A 12,521-nucleotide genomic window follows, 5' to 3' on the forward strand; every position below is an offset into this window, starting at 1 on the left:
TGGAGCAACACCAATGATCTCTTTAAGCTACTATGCTGCACACCACTGAAGAATAGTAAGTCTTCTCATTTTTAATCATCTTTAGGCTCATCTTGCACACTTGCAGCCTCTTTGAGGTTTCCTATGCTATGGTCCAGCCCCACATGTAGTCTGGAACAAGATGTACCTTGTCCAGAATTTAAAAAAAGCCCTGATCATTATCTTCTCCGTATTTTTTCCCATCTTCTACAAATACTTTTGTCAATTTCTGCCTGTCAGAAACCCCTGAATTTACCTCTGGAAATAACACTTCTAGGTGGCATTTGGTTGACTGAAACAACTGCATAATGGAAGTAATTGGGCAGTAGTAATTTTTTTTTTTTTTTGTTTCTTCTCAATAAATTAAATGACAGCTTTGAAAGTTGAGGCTCATGATCAGTGACGAAATTTTTGTCTAGTGTACATCACAGTAAAAATGATGATGTGGTATATTTTTTTTCTCAGTGGACAAGATCCTGGTTGGTGCTGTTCAGCTGTAGATTACTAGGGATACAGTATTTTGAATATGTCTGCAATAACTACATTTTCAAAAATGGTTACAATGTGCAATTACAACATAAAAACATATATGTAAGATGTAGCAAGATTTATATTTGTGCCACAGAGCTTCAATACAATTTTCAGAAGCACTTATGAGTTAAAAGCTTCTGGGATTTCTGTGTGAATTTAGTCATTTAGCTTGTTAAAAATTTCACTTTCCATTTATGTTTCAGATGAGGCCATAAAGGACAATGTGGTACATACAGGGAAAAGGTGGAGCTGTGAGGATGAAGTATGAGTAATTAAAAGTTCATTAAATGAGTGGGTAGGTATCCCAGACTGATTAAATAAGCCTTTCTCATTGCAAATAGTAATAAAAATGCAATTTGTAAATATTTCTTCTGATATCCCCCTATCCTTTGATCCATTTTTCTAACCTTTATTCACATTTTAACTGCCACAGGGTTCATCAGATAAAATACCAGTAGCTCAGGTCATAAATTAGTTAATCAGTCCTGTATCATGCTTCCTAGTGGAAGCATTGGATCATCAATACATGCCCAAGTACTTGCCAAGCAAGTACTGCATGTGTTTATCTAATGATGGGCCCTCAGAAGGAGAAAACTACAAAATTTGGTCTACTGTCAGGTTACTATTCCCTACATCCTTCTAAGGATCTGACATACTTTATGGATGTTAAGTAACCAACTTACATGCTCTCTAAGTAAAGTAATGACCATTAAAATTTTAATCAGGACAGGACTGAAGTGTACAGTCAAACTGTACTACACAGAGAATTCCTGAGGCTTGTTTCTAGCCTTACTAGCACAGAAAGAGATGTCCCCCAGGGAGGTCAGTAAGTACACAGGTTCCAGCAAGTATTCAGCTTGTTTAGTAAACACAGTTTTCTTCTGAAATTTAGAGTCTGCCTTAACTAAACACTGGTTGTGTATATGATCCTTGCTTATGCCCTGAGTAGCAGCAGTCTTGTCTGCACAGTGGGGAAGACTTTTTTTGTAAGACCAGAGACTAAATTAATTCACAGATGTTAATGAGATGCTCAAATTCTGACAGTGCTGATGAGGACAGAGGCAGGTTGGAAAGCAGAGCAGGCTGTCAGTGCTGATGCAATACACCTGCAGGGCCCTCACACCCTATCTTTTTGGTAATTAGTGGTGGTGTCTGAAGGGCTTATGCGGTGACACTGTGCCTGCTCCTTCACCTTTAGGTCTCAGGGTTCATGGATTACCTAGGGCTGTCCTCCTCGAGCACAGTCCTTGAAGCTGGTTTGCCCTGGCTACGGAAGCTAGACTGCTATCTCCTGGTAGTTCTGTGGCCTTTCCCAGGGAGAAAGAAGTTGGATTCATCTACCCACTGATTTGAAGTTTGATACAAATATGAGTTAAAGAGGTTTGATTTTTTTATTGCCTTGTTAGGATACACCTAACTTGAGAAGAAAGCACTTTAAAATACTAATTTAAAAATAAGTGTGTGTTCACCATTATTGTTTGTGAATTGGATTTGTTTGTTTATTTTTTGTTTTGGGACATTTTTGTTTGTTTGTTTGTTTTTCTTTCCTGTCAAAAGGCCTGGGAATAGTTCCAATGTGTGATTTAAACACTTTCTGTATTTCTACAAAACAAAATAAAAAAACCACAACCCTACCACCACCCTCTGTGCCCCTGCAACACTACGACACCCAGATCCTGAAGGTCTTGATTTACTATGACATCAAGACTTGCACGAAGTAGTTTAGTTCTGATCAGAATGAAATTCCCTCTCTTGCTTCCGAGTGACCAGTTCTTTCCTATCAGCATGATAAAGAGGGAGTGGGGGTAGCGTTTGTAAAGAAGGGTAAATAGTGAACGCAGCTCTGTCTGGTTTCATTGTGTACAATTCTGGCTTTGCTGCTTTACTTGTGTCATCAGTTCACACTCTTGGGGTCATGTCCCAAAATGTAACCAGAAGTAGCATGGACTCTATTTTTTAAGCGACACATGATGTCATTCTTGACAAGATGTTATCTCTGGTTATGATAATTTAATCTAATAGTTGATTCAAAAGCCTGTGTTGAATAGCAAAACACTTTTGTGGTAAAGAGTGATAACAAAATCACAAATACAGTATATGAGAAAAAACGCGGTCATCAGATGAGGGGGATAATATTTACAAACTCCAAATAGTCATAAACTATTGGAATAATGAGTTGATATGTGATACAAAATCCAGAAAAGGAAAGCATTCACTTACTAATTATTACCATCAGTTCAGAGGATTTATTCAAACTTCAAATTCCCTGATTCCTAATGTTTATGGCAAGCATCCAGCAAGCATAAGTAGGATAAGCTTGGAGTGCTCTTGAGCCAAATACTAGTAACAAAAGCTGGACACAAACTGTACATTTTATGTCTTTGAAATCACGTTAACACATCACTATGATCTTTCATTGGCAGACATGCATTTAATGATTACCAAGAGTGTGTAGTTCTAACATTTATTATAAATTTCCTCTGAGTTCTTGTTAAGAAAGCATTAACAAAAGAAAATATCTAAAGAAATACTATTTGGCCTCGACAGCAGACAACAAACTCAGGATTTCCATATTTTCAGTTTCCCATCTTTGTAAAAGTGATGTCTATAGTGGGAAAACTAATAATGTTAGAATGGAGTACAATTGCATGCCATTTTCTCATCTATGGAATATAGACAATCTGTTCACACAGAAGGCCTGTGAAGTATGAATTAAGTATGAGATGGGACCTGATTAGGACTGAAGAATATCCTTTCTCTGTAGTACTTCTACTGAACTTGGAATTTCCTGCAATCAGAAAATGGTTAACAGTTTTTCTACATGGGTAGTGACTAGAGCTACAGGACTAGGTATTTAGAAAATGTAAAGCAATTCTTATCAGATCAGAGCTACATGAAGGAGAATTTAATATTTGTAATGTTTGTATAGAGATTTATCTCAGAGCCACTTCTTTCATTTATATTATTTCCCAGTCTAATCTAATATTTGCTTGGAATCTTCCTTGTGTTCAATACTTCTTAGAACTGTAATAAATAATCCAATTCAATTTAGAAAATAATAATGTTTTCCTCCAAATTCTAATAATCCTCTGATACAATCTGTCCCAGTTATAGTAACATGTAGTAATTTCCTTTCCTTTTCAATTTCTTTTCCCAGTTATTTTTTCTTTTCAATATATTTTAAGAGGTTCTTTTGTTCCAAGGGTTTGTAATGGGTTGGTAGGGCTTTCTTGAATTCATGGTTCCATCATATTATTTTCAATTTCTTTCTTTAATGTACCAGATATTACTCCTGAAAAATTATGCATAATCACTAATGGATATGAAATGCTGCCCAGCAAAAACTTTTCATTCACTCATTTAGAGATATATGTAATAGACATCCTAGTTGTTTCTTCTTGTTTAGTTATCTTGTGCAGCGCATACAAAAGATGTGGATTCCTTATCCTTTTCAGGTAGTACAGGCAGAAGTTGTACAGTTTTTATTAACACGTAGACCAGAGTAGATCCCCGATGGAATGGACCTGTTTCATCCTTCAGAGTTTCTTTGCCAGACTAAAGTTAGTATGTGGTATTTCTCTGAAAACTCCTGAGTCATTCTAACTGTAATGGTTACTTTCTGTCTTAGATACTTTGAAACCCCTGGGGATCAAATTTGAAGAAGTTAGTCCATCCAAGTTCTGGTTGGTTCTATGGTTTCACTTACTTTTCATACAAGTTAAACCCTTTCAATAATTTATCAGATTCATAGTGAGTAAGTGTTGATATAAATAGCTTGGTATTTTTATAGGGTATAGTTTAATCGCCTCAGGGTTGTGGAGAGAAATGAAGGAAAAGAAGTTGAACTAGTTAATATGAAGGGTTCATAATATGCATGTTTTAGCCATGTTTTCATTTGGGGCAGTGGTCAACCTCAAGCCACTCAGACATGGACTGAGGACTGTCTCCTTAGACCAGTACATTGACGAGAGAGAGATCAGTCCATGGGATGGTGTCACCATGGCTGGTAATAGTTAGAGCTTTCTCAGATGTAGATCTTATGTTCCATCTTCAGAGAAGTTATTAAATTTCTTAACCCTGTGGGAAATGTCACTTAAATGTTTTTCCAAGCAAGGCAAGCTGTATTCTAGCAGTGATGACTCGTACGAGCAGTTCTTTTATAGACATCTGTTATGGTTATTTTAGCTATAAACAAACTTCCCTCTCGATGTGTTTGGCTTTCCAAAACTCCCTTGTAACACTAAGCAGAATGCATGTTTGCTTCTCAGTTGGCTCTGGACCTTGGCTGACTTTTAACTTTACATACCAATAATGCCAAGCCACGTGCTTCCAATTCATCAGGTCTTCCAGAGGTGGTCTCCATTTTGCTTCATTTGCCCTCTTCTTCTTTCTCTGCTGTGGGTACAGGTATCTAACTGGCTTTTGTCATTACATCCACAATTTAGGGATTTGTTTCAGGGGTGTGTGGTGCTTGGAAACTTTAGCTCAGTTTCTCCAATTTAAATCCTCTGCTTCTCTTGAAGAATAATCACTTCTGTAGCATAGTGCCTTCTCAGCACAGTGTAAGCATCAGGTAAACATTAACACAGCTTAAAGGGAACTTTTTTTACTATGGTAATTACTTTAAGAGTACTAAGAATGCTTGTAGTTTCAAAAAGGAAAATAGAGCAGTAAATTTTCAGGATAAATTATAAAACAACATAATATAACAGTTTGTATGGATCTACACATTATGTATGCAGGTGGGATCTGACCTCTACTGACATTTTTTTTTTGACTATTTAAGATGTTTGGAGGCCAAATAATTCACTAGAAAAAGAAATAATGTCTTTTCTATGGGATTGATCTTCTAAAGTGTAAGCTCAGCAAACTGCTTCCCAGGATAGTCACGGACAGCTTAACTTCTTGGCATAATCTTATTCTACAAAGTCAAACAAACTAAACTAAAGTAAATTTTACTTAATCAAAGTAAATTTTACTTAATATTTCTTTTTGCTGTTGAGAGATAATAAAGAAGTCAGTGATCTCTTCAGCTGAAAACTTCTTACTCCATTTTGCTGAAGTTTTATGTCCTTCTGCTAGGAGACTTGGTGCTGAACTGTAAAGTGATTATTATGCTAAGGATACTACTGTTAGTAAATCACTGGATTATTATTATGATTTCATTATTATTAAATGTGGTTTACAGTAACAATTAGATAGTAATATGAGAAAGAACATGTTATAATATCATAGGAGTGTGTCCATTCAAATAATGTACCTAGGCATTAAACCAGAAAATGTTTGGTTATTATCCTCAAATATTAAGTGTGCTTATGTCTCTCATCGTAGAACAAAGAGAACATTCAGAGTCTGGTTGTGACACTGTTTGTGTGGTATAAAAATATAAATAGGATGTGGTGGTTTGAAAACTGCCCAAAGTTTAAACCTTATTCCCAAATATCTCCTGTTCCTCTACAAAAATGACTAATCATAACATAATTTTGCTTTTTGTTCATGGTGCATTAGTGATGCATTCGCATGTGCATCAAGCTGAGATGACAAAATAGAATATAATAGTCTAATTTTTCACAAGACCTAAAAGCCTCAGGCCTGTGTTTTGAATGCAACTCCATATTCAAAGTGCTTGTTGCTGCTTTTGATGATGACTCCAAGAACATGATTGCAGCACCCAAAAAAGCAGAAATCTCTGAGCTAGCAAAACTAGGAGTGACAGAGTGAGTGATCCATATTGTTGAGGAACTCACTCTTACTTAGGTCTGGAACCATAAGGGTGTATTAATGTTGCCCTGTGCCTAGACAATAATTTACAAAACAAAACCAAACCCACAAACAAACAAACAACACTAGGAAACACAAGATTCACCCAAAAATAAGCCGTGCCAGAAGTCTCTAGCCTGTACGTACTGAACCCTCATTTAACTGTCTGTGAGATATTCATTAGACATATGTGAACATTTCCAAAACTGAGTTTGTGCTTTCAGTAGAACTTTTGCAGAATTAATGTTAAAAATATAAATCCATCTTTAATGCAGTTTTGAAAAAGTTTTCTAAAACCTAATGATTTAATTAGGCTTGTATTTGATAGCTCTAATGAAAAAATGTGAAAACATAGTACATCACATCTCTCAAGCATTTATTTTCCTTTTCCCTGAAACATTCAAATTATGATCCATACTCCTCTGAAGCTACATAAACGGGCACACATTTTTAAATACTCTTCAGTCTGTTTGCTCTGTAAAAATTAGTGGCTCAGAAAATGGAGACCATTTAGGCCTACCCACATTAATATTCTTTTTGGAAAACTTTGCTACCATATCACAACAATATCAGTGTTATTGCTGTCCTTTTCTTTACTTCTCCCCTCATTTCCAAAAGAAAACTCATAACTCTAACAAAAAATAGACCCTGTTGCAGATGGAAATTGTTAATATTTCTATTGTAGATCTGCATACACGGCAAAACCCAGTATTTTCTTATTCATCTTCATTGACATATTTAGAGAAGTTTGCAAGTCTGTGTAGAGTGACCACTATAACATGATCAGAGAGGAAACATAGCTAGACATGAGGACTAGTTACAGGAGAATACCTGCTTAAAGGTAGCTTCTCAATTTCTCAGAACATTTAATGTCCAAAGAAAGCGTAAGTGTACTGTTGCTCTAAAATGTTGAAGAATTTTGCTGTAGCTCTTGCAGACCAGACCAGGTGGTAGAAATCTCAGTGAGGAATATGGAGTCCTGCACATGGCTCAGATCTGTCACATCACCCTACAATATACATGATGATATGAAGGCTGAACAGGAAACCGTGTCTGCAGATCCATATGGCCACAATCTGCCAAATATAACGGTTGTTAAAGCTTGTTAAAAAGGTGACTGTTTCAACAGCCTGTTGTTGCCCAGCCCTTCTGTGCAGTGTGAAGTGTAACAAAAGCATACATGTACACCACGGCATTAAAACTATCATCTCCAGGGAAGGAATGAGAATAAGTCTTGCGTAGGGTTTTCTCCTTATAAAGATCTCTCTCTGGGTATACCTTTGGCATATTCATGAATATCATATGGTTTAAAATCAGAAATTTTACACAGAACACAACTGTAATTCCTAAAGATTCATGGGATACTTAAAGAAAGTGCTAACCTTTTCCTAAGATGTCTAGGTAACCTGATATCTATTTCATTAACAACATTGAATTTATTTAAATTAATGAATCTATTCGCAGTTATTTCATTCTATATATTTTGTGCACAAGACTTGACTGGATGCTCTAGTATAAAAACACAGTGCTGCTTTAATTTGGGAATTCACAGGGCTCAACTTAAACATTGGAAATATATATTCCAGACAGCCAGAATGAAATCTTAACTAGCCATGATGAAAAATAAGATATCACTGAACACAAAAACAAGGATTGACTATTTAAAATATTGGTGAATTTTGCTTTAGCAACTCAGTTGTGGATTTCCATAAAATATTCAGTTAGAACTGCCACTACAAACACGTAGAGCAAACCCTCAAGTCTTAACCTACTGCAAATGGTCATTTGAAATATGAGTATCTTTTTCAAAGAACTGATGAAACAGAGTTAATTTTTAGAAATTATAGAAAAGAAAAGAAGGATTTTTCTGTATCATTAGTTTATCATTATACATGCAGTGTTTGACTTCTTTCTTCTATCCATCATCCTTCTCAGCTCTGTTTTGGAAACACTGTTACTGGTGGACTTCTGCCCAGAACCTTTCATATTAGCCTATACCAAGTGAAAAAAAGTTCTGGATATGTTCACTGCACATCAAATTATACTCTGATCCTTTTCATTCCTTTTGAAAATGATTCTGTTTTCTGAACCTATTGCAGCACGCTTTTGTACTGCGTACAGCTAGTCAGGTTTTGCCTGGAGTTCTCCTTTGGGCTAACTCATGTCATGCTGCAGTGGAGATCTGATCTCATGGAAATGTAAAGAGCATCAATGAACTCTGTCATTACCTAGCTATCTCAAATGGTGGGACATAGGACCCATGACTTCCAGTTTTAGGTTCACAAACCTATTACCTGGAGAAGGAAGTTGCAGGAATCCGATATGTGGGCTGTTAATTTGATACAAACAGAATCAACAATTGATGAGACACCACTTAACAGAAAATTATTTTGGAGATTTATGTACACAAAATTAATTACACAAAAAATCTCTGGTCTGTAAACAGACATGAAAACTGATCTGGCATATGTAGAAACATAATTTTACCTCTTGAGTAGAACTCAAATAACTTGAGAATATTTGATTTTCAAATATTTTATTTTATAGTCCTCCAAAGTGGGAAAGTGGTATCAATTTTTTTTTATCTTGTAAAGAGTGAAATGGAAAAAACAAGAAGAGTTCTGCTTTTATAAAACTGAAGACCGTTGATGCAATGAGAAAAATGGAGAAAGCAATGTTCCAGTGACAAATTGAGTGCATACATGGTGGGATAAGATAGTTCAATGTCCTGCCTCTTGAATATTGCTGGATCTGAGTTGGCAGGTTCTACAATACTTGGAGGAAAAAAAGTAGTAATATCTTTCAGCCATTACTAGCCCCAAAAACTAGCCCAAATTGTTTCTTGAATCTGCCTTGCTACTGTGACAGCTATCTGGATAAAAACTTGGTATTACTGTATAGGTTCATGGGCGCATGATAAGGATGTAGTTCCTTTAATAAACTGTTAGAAAAACATACATAATATCATTAGGATATGACTGCTGTTGTCATCAGAAAGCATTTTTTGTTATTCTTTATGGAAAGCAAACAATTTAGTACTCAACTTTCTCAGGGAAGAAAGCCTAATATGAGTAATTACTGATTAATCAGTTCAAATACTAAGAAATGACTGAAACAGATATGATCCATGATACACTCACTTATTTATGTAATTTGTACTGGTTTGTATTTTGCAGTCCTATACAACAATTTCCCAGTTTCACTGAATAATCACTGTTTATTCTCTTCACCATTCCAGATCCATCTTTGCAAACCCAACTGGAAATCCCTATTAAATGGGGGAAAAAACAAAACAAAACAAAACAAAAACAACAAACAAATACTCAACTAATCAGCTGTACCAGATTATAGTAGCATGCTTTCAAAATCAAATTGGAGAAGAGGAAGGGAAAACCCTTAACAATTCATGAAGTAGGTAGTAAATCTAACTGACAGAAGGTAAACTTCTCCAGCATTGAGGCAATGAAAGTGGTGTTGATCTATATAGCTACAGATGTGGCTCCAGGGTGCAATCTGTCCAGCTGCTCAATATCAGTGCTGCCACATGGACACTGCAACAGGGAAGATAAATAATAAACCTCTTAGTCAAAGAGATAAATACAATTGGCAGCTGCTAATTTTCACATCAAAACCTGCTGGTTCCTGTTGTTAGGGAAAGAGAGTACTTCTGTTAGGTACCTGAAGAACACAAATAGAGGAAGAGGAAAGACCTCATTGTTAAATGTCTTAGGTAAGTGAGGAAGGATTTTGGAATTTAATCTTCTAGTTTGCAATTGGTTATGCCAAAGAATACCCTAAAAGCATGGCTGTGCAGGAAATTCAGATTGAACTTCAAAGTTTAACTCCACTGAAAACAAACTTAAAGAAAGCTGTTTACCTTGACAGTATGACTTCTGCTTTATGAGGCTGGCAGAACCTCATGTACTCGTTCACCATATTCAGGATACCAAAGGAGACAGGCCATTTGTCTTTCCTCCACAGTTAACCTAGAGAAAGTCAGAACCATGATCTTGGTTACAAATCTGAAGCATGTGAAAGATTCATGTGCAGGCAGTTCATTTTAGTAGATATGTCATTATTAATGAACAGATGAATAATTATGGAAGCCATCGCAGGCTGTCTGTGGGGTGTCTTAAAAACTTATATGGCTGAAATAATTTGAAGATGCATTTCTGGAGACTATAGCTCTATATAGCTTCCCTGCGGAAGCATAGAAATCTTAAATCCAGTTATTAAGACTTGGATTTATTGATGTAAATTTTCTAATCTCAGAAACCAATTACTAAATTATTTTGCCATTTTTCCCTTTGTACCTCTTATTGAAGAAAGGAAAAAGAAAGCTTACATATTTTAAGGAATTTATTGTGTTTAAAAAACTTTGCTTCCTATGATCCAGAACAAATCACTGAAAGTCTTGCTTTGCTAGTTAATAGGAAATCACATTTGTTGGATTACTGAGGTTCATCTAAATAATGTTTCTCCCTTAATTTTGTCTTAGAGCAAGAGCTTGAAAAGCTCCCAGTGTAATCTCACCTAGAATGAGTGTGCTTTAAAAATTGAATAATACAATTAAATCCTCTGGCAGGCAGGTGGAAGGATACTTCCTGCAGTACTGTGTTTTCTGATGCCATCCTGCGAGATAATGAATCCATGTCTAAGAAAATTGATTAATTAATATTTCATTGAGTCAGCTTCAGTACAATTCATGAACTGCCCCTAGAAATTCAATAAGTGAATTCAATGGGATACAGAGCTTAACAAATCTGGAGCACAAAGTTAAAAGACTATGAGTTGGTAATTATCAGTGGAACTTGCTGTGTGAAGTGAACCTTGGCAAAAGCATTTTATGTATGTATTTTATCTTCACAAAAGCATAAACAAAACAGCTGCAAACATGTGTACACATGAGGACCCAGAGACTGTTACTAAAGAAATGTTGAACTGGATAGGGTTCTGATAGGGAAAAAAAAAATGGTTTTACTTAATGTTTGAAATTTAAACTGGAGCTGAATTTGTGTTTTTCAGTGGTAGCTGTCTTTATAATGGGCTCTTGCTACGTAACACTTCAGCCTTGGCAGGTGTACTGCAGAACCCAATGCACACATTGTGACACAAGCTTCACTTTCTATCTCCGTTGCGAAGTCTGTGGGAAAGAAGCTTTGCACAGCAGCATACAATGAAGCTTGTTATTTTGCTACATTTTGTTCAGTCAAAGGATGTGGGACAGATGTGAGCATTTAAGCCATCTTGGAAGAATGGATAACCGTTGAACATGATACATAGCTGAGGTTTTGGGTCAGAAAAACATGTGTGCCAGTAGCTCAATTCACCATGCAGAGTTGGCATCAAAGGGACTGATTAGGAAAAGAGATTCAAATTACCTTGTCGACTAAGTAATTGGTCTTTGAGTGTTCCTAAAAAGGGACTGATAAATAATTTTATTTTCATTTTGTATCAGTGTCTCCAAGACCATGTCTGACTAACGTATATTGATGTCTTTTAATTAAACCATGCTTGATATGCTTATGTTGCAGTGGTGCATACTGAGTTGCATGCTAGACATTCCAGATAAAGTAATTATGCTATTTGTCACTGTCATGATTAATGTGTGACAGCTGTTATGACAGCTGTGCCACTGTTTTGTCACAACACTATGTTCATCCATAACAAAATTAGGTGTCTCATCCAAAGGTACGCAGTTGGTACTATTTTCCTAAGAAGTAAACAATGAAGAAAACTGAGAAGGAATATTACATGAACTCTGACAAATAAGAGAAATGACATCTCTATTTTTTCCTTAAATGATGCTTGCCTGCATTGGAAATGCAGATAGCTCACCTTTTGCAAACAAGCTGTCATACAGAGCCAATCCACAACTAATCTAAAAAACAAGTTCTTTCTGTGTTGAAGGATTGCTTCATAATTTGAATTTACTTTGTCAGGAAAGGCTTTAGATGTTATCTAAATTACCATTGGCTGTAACAGTCATGGAGGGGGGTTGGGAAAGGGAGAAGTTGGAAGAAAAATCAAAGGTTGTAAATAACAGGGCTGGGGAGGCACATCATCCTCTCCGTTAGAGCCAATCAAGCAAAGCAAAACAAATAACTTCCTTCGACACATGCACACCTCCAATTGCTTTAAACTAATTGCAGTCCAACTCCAAATTGTACCTTAAAACATCTCATTAAATACTGTTATTAGTGTTACCAGAT

The sequence above is a fragment of the Pyrgilauda ruficollis genome, unplaced genomic scaffold, assembly GCF_017590135.1.
Source record: "Pyrgilauda ruficollis isolate IOZ18807 unplaced genomic scaffold, ASM1759013v1 scaffold53, whole genome shotgun sequence".
Lineage (NCBI taxonomy): Eukaryota > Metazoa > Chordata > Aves > Passeriformes > Passeridae > Pyrgilauda > Pyrgilauda ruficollis.